The sequence below is a fragment of the Desmodus rotundus genome, chromosome 2 (assembly GCF_022682495.2).
Source record: "Desmodus rotundus isolate HL8 chromosome 2, HLdesRot8A.1, whole genome shotgun sequence".
In the NCBI taxonomy this organism is placed as follows: Eukaryota; Metazoa; Chordata; class Mammalia; order Chiroptera; family Phyllostomidae; genus Desmodus; species Desmodus rotundus.
The window spans coordinates 200,123,388-200,128,885 of record NC_071388.1 but is presented as its reverse complement, the minus strand read 5'-3'; the positions used below and the strand labels follow the sequence as shown (position 1 = coordinate 200,128,885).

The window sequence follows — 5,498 nt, the reverse complement described above, 5'->3', positions numbered from 1 at the left end:
TCCCCCTGCAATTACCTGATTAGCAATCCCAATTGCTTCTCCCTGTTTCCGAGACCTTGATTAAAAGATATCCCCTCCTGATTATTTTATCAAGTCCAGCTACTATGAATTATTGACAGCTCTGTGTTAACTGACTGTCTTGTTCCTTTGGCAAGCCTCCAGGCAAATGGGAAAGCAGCTGTTTCTTGAGATGGGGCAAGAGAAATGCCAAACGATGCTGCTGCAAGCTAGCAGACCATTAGTTGACCTTGAAATTGTTTTGGTGGTTGTCAGTGTGTTTGATATCCCTTTGGGTTACCAAAGTCTGACAACTGGATAGTGGAGGTAGTTGATCCTCTGAAATAAAACCCTGTCACCTTACAGCTTGTAGGCAGGGGTATTGTGGGTTGTGACAGAAGTTTGCTGGGTGGAGGAAAGGAAGTGCTGTACCCCACTCACTGAGTTCTGACTGCATGGATTGTTCAGAGCCCCGAGGCTTAAACTTGACTTTTGCCTTATTTTCTTGTTGAGCTGAAATCATGCGTAAAGGCTGCTGAACATGCTGATTTCTGTTAAATGGAAAGCAGGGATGGTTCCTTTTTGTAGGCCTTACTTATAAAGTCAAAGGTGTTTTGACACATGCCCAAAGATGACTTAAACCTATTCATTACCGCTCTCCCACCACGGTCTTTAAATATACATTATTTTATTTTTAGTTGTTTTCCTTCCTTCTCAAAATGTAAACTCCCCTATAGGTACCCTCTTCCTATTCTAAAATGGTCCTCCCATCTAGAGATGTATAGGCAAAATGTTGGGAAAGAAGGCTTAAGGTAAGAATGAATATTATTTAAAAACCTCACTGATGTTTGCCTTTTCCTCACACTTATTCCAACTCTATTTTTCCTTTTGTTATGAACTCTATTTTAGAACAGTTTTGGATTTACAGAATTCTTGTGAAGGTAGAACAAAGAGTTGCTATATACCCCCACCCTGTTTCTCCTATTATTAATATCCTACATTACTATGAGATATAAATCACAATTAATTAACCAAAATTGATGAATTGTTACTAAGTACATAGTTTGTTCAGATTTCCTTAGTTTTTACCTACTGCCCCTTTCCTGCAGATCTCATCTAAAACACTACGTAACATTTAGGTGTCATGTCTCCTTAGGCTCCTCTTGGCTGTGAGAATTTCTCATGTTTTTTTTGTTTTTGATGATCTTGACAGCTTGAGGCGTAGCATTTATGTGTCTAGTACAACATCCTCACATATAAAGGAAAACTGTGCAGTGGAGAAAGCTGATGCACACCACCTCAAGCCAGATGACCGAGGTCAACCTCAGTAGTTATAAATCATGTTGGTACTATGTACTCCTGATCAGATGGAATGAGAATGGTACTTTAAATACGTGATTTTTTTCCTGATAACCCAATCTAATTATGGAAAAAAATAAACCCCAGACAAGTGCCAGTTATGAGACCTTCTATAAAATTTGCAACCATTGCTTCTTGGCCTTTTGGCTGAGATCAAGCATAGTATCTGTTCTTATCAGTTTAATAACTGATATGTCCTCTATCCAAGGAAAATATATTAAATGGATTTTTGGAGCCTGGAGGCAGAATAGAAGTTTGCTCTGTTCATCCCATGCATTGACCCAGTATTGCAGTACTTCTGGGAATAATGCAAAAAACCAAACAAACAAAAAACCCCACCTGACCTGTGTACTTCACAACCGTGAAGTCTGCCAAAAACTAACTCACTCACTAAGAATAAACAGATCTGTGCAGAAAAAGTTCAAATAATTTATGTAGTTATTCCATCCTCACTATGGTCTCATGAATGTGTATTGGTGGGTTAGAGTCCAGTAATACTTTATTTATTTTGTTACTCAAATCACTTCAATTTGAGCTCCTCTGGTTGACTCTCGTATCTCTGACATATCCCCATCGTTGTGGATGCTGTTTTCTTTTGGGAGGGGGAGTACTTTAACTTCAAAGACTTTTTTTGGGGGGGGATTGGTTGCACAACAATGTGAGTATATTTTACATGACAAAACTATTCACTTAATAAATGGTTAAGATAGTGCATTTCATGTTGTATATATTTTGCTGCAATTTAAAAAATATATATTCATGTCATTGTGCAACCGGTCACCAGAAACTTTCTCATTTTGTAAAACTAAAACTCCATACCCATTAAACAAGTCCATCCTTTCCCTCTCCTCAGCCCCTGGAAGCCACCATTCAAATTTCTCTTTGTGACTGGTTTCTTTCACTTAGCGTAATATCCCCAAGGTTCCTCTATGTGGTAACGTGGGTCACAATTTTTTTCCTTGTTCAGGCTGAGTAATATCCCATTGTATGTGCATAACACATTTTGTTTATCTACTATCCGCTGATGCACAATTGGATTGCTTCTATCTTTTGGCCATTGTGAATAATGTTGCTAAAAAATGAGTGCACAATTTTTTCTTCAAGACCCGGGTTTCAATTATTTTGGAGGTATGCCCACAAGTGGAATCGCTGTATCATATGGTAATTCTATTTTTAAATTTTTGAGGAACTGCCGGGTTGTTTTTCATAGTGGCTACAACATTTTACATTCCCATCAGTAGTATGCACAAGGGGCTCCATTTCTCCATATCCTTGCCAAACTTATTATTTTCTTGGGTTTTTTTTTTTGGTTGTTTCATTTTTTGATAGTAGTTATATTAATGAGTGTGAGATAATAATATCTCTGTGGTTTTGATTTGCATTTTGGTAATGATTAGTGATGTTGAACATCTTTATGTATGCTTGTTAAACATTTGTATATCTTTTTTGGAGCAATTTCTGTTTATGTCCTTTTCCTATTTCAAAATCAAGTTGTTGTTTTGTTGTTGACCTGTAGAAGTTCTTTATAAATTCTGGATATTAATCATTTATCACATATATAACTGACAAATATTTCCTCCCATTCCATAGATTACCATTTCAATGTGTTGATTGTGTCCTTTCACGCACAGTCGTTTTCAATTTTGAAGTAGTTCAGTTTACCTGTTTTTGTTTTTGCTGCCTATGTCTTTGGTATCACACCCAAGAAATCATTGTCCAATTCAATACTGTGAAGCTTTTACTACACCTTTTCTTCTAGGAGTTTTCTAGTTTTAGCTAGCATCTACATCTAGTTCTTTGAGTTGATTATTGTATATAGTTTATGGTCATAGTCCAACTCTGTTCTTTCACTTGCGAATATTCAGTTTGACAACATCACGCCATTTATTAAAAACTTTCATTTCCCATTGAATGGTCTTGGCATTCTTTTCAAAAAATATTTGACTTGACTGCATGTATGAGGGTTTATTTCTGGGCTCTCTTCTTAGTCCTTTTGTGTATATGTCTGTCTTTATGCCAGTAACACACTGATTTGATTAACTGCAGCTTCATAATAAGTTTTGAAATTAGGAAGTGTGAGAGACCTTCAACTGTGCTCTTTTTCAAGATTGTTTTGGCTATTTGGGCTCCCTCGATATTTTGTATGTGTCTTAGGATGGATTTTTCTATTTCTGAAAAAACAACTGGGATTTTGATAGGTATTGCATTAAATCTATAAATTACTGTATGTAGAATTGATATGTTAACAATAATAAGTCTTCTGATTCATGAACATGGGATGTCTTTCCAATTATTTGTGTCTTCTTTAATTTCTTTCAGCAATGTTTTGTAATTTTCAGCGTAGATAGTTTTTCCCCTTGGTTAAACTTATTCCTGAGTATTTTTCTCTTTTTGATACTACTGTAAATTGAATTGTTTTCTTAATTTCCTTTTGGATTGTTAATTGTTAGTGTATAGAAACATGCTTTATGTGTCCAATAACTTTTAACTATAATTTAACTCACAGCTTCAGAAAACAAGTATTGAATTTTAGGGTCCATTTTGGGACCTAAAGAAAAATCTTTGGGGTCTGAAGAAAAATCTACAATTGCAGCATTTTGACTTCAGGTGCTTTCTCTCTTGTATGTGACTCATCATCTTGACTCAAGGATTTTCTCTTCTTACCATCCTGCTGTCACTCCCAGAAGCGTGAACATGCTTGTCTTTCTTGTAATGGAAAAGAGACAAAATTAGTTTCATCTTGTGGGGCAGATGCCCTTAGTGATAGTGTCATCGCTACTGATAGGCAACCTTGTGTCACATGAGCCCATTAGACTTTCCGTAGATGTTGGGAATGTGATCTTGGGGTTAGAAAAATCTGGTGAACCCAGCTCCAAAATTTAGTGGCTGTGAAAATTTTCCAATCTCCTTCCTATCATTAAATCTCAGTTTTTGTATTTTTTAAAATGTGAAAATGCTAACAACAACCTCCTTAAGTTATGTGCCTGAATCAGAGAACACATGTAAACTGCTTAGCCCAAGAACAGGCATGTAGAACACAATGCATTGTATAAATCGCTATCATGTTGGTCTCCTGATGAATCATCAGATAACACAGTGAATTTAGTGCTTATCACTAGAGTTTTCCAATTTCACTATCACTGAAATCGATATGAATAAATTCTCATTTCAACTGGCAAATACAGCAGCAGAATGATTTTCCTGGAGAGAGGAATGCAGGGGCAAGGATTTACCCCAGAAGGTATGACCACATAGCCATAATTCCTAGTCTTAACTTCCTATTTGAAAGTTGGTTGAGAAAGATTAGTCTGTGACAAGGGGGCTCAGCAAAGATAGCAGATGTGTATCAGGGGCCTGTGGGCTTGTGATGGTACAGAATTCATAATCAACAATGATTAGAAATTCAGATACCAAATTTCACAAACTGGCTCCATTCCAACTCTCCTGCCTGTGTGCCTGAATCCAAATAATATCATTAAAGAGAAAAGAACAGCAAAACTGTGAAATGTGCAGTATAATGAACTTCCCAAATATAGGGCCTCAAAAAAAATCAACTCTAAGTCAAACAGATAAACGTGTGCAAAATGAAATTCTATCTTCCAGCACTGACAGCCACTTGTCTAGAAGTCCTCCTACATCAAATATGCTTGGAATTTTCTTAGCAAATGTGTATCATTTCAGATGAAAATAGTTGAAATGGAAACAAGTGGGTGAAACAGAATTAGAGGAGTGAACAGATGGCATGTAAGTATAATGATGATCCAATTGCACCATATTATAAATGAGCTATCACAGAATCTCAGGGGAGCTTCTGGCCAAACACTTGAACATAATGGAGAGAAGTCCTGCTTGTACCTCTTCTCCTTTTTTTTCACAGTGAAGAAAACTGCTAACAAATGAAGCAACTTGCCAGAACGTGTAACACAGAGTACCTATTCCCACAACACGTATCCTTCCTAAGGTCTCCACTGGAAATTTTAAAAGGACAGGTTGCACATGGTCAGGCATTATTTCTGTTGAACTTGCATCATCAAGGGCAGGTCACTGAAAGAGCCTTTAGAACAGCAAGAGACCCCAGCACTTCCTGTCTCCTGGTCCCACAGGAAAACCATGCATTTTATTTCCCTCTGTTGCAGTATGGT

General features: G+C 36.9%; 1 non-coding gene across 1 annotated transcript; it reads left to right on the top strand.

Moving 5' to 3' along the window:
* The first annotated feature begins 1,483 nt into the window (after positions 1-1,483).
* On the top strand, positions 1,484-1,674 carry LOC112308098 (U2 spliceosomal RNA). The gene has a single exon (XR_002975109.2). It is a non-coding gene; the product is annotated as a U2 spliceosomal RNA (small nuclear RNA).
* Positions 1,675-5,498: the final 3,824 nt, after the last annotated feature.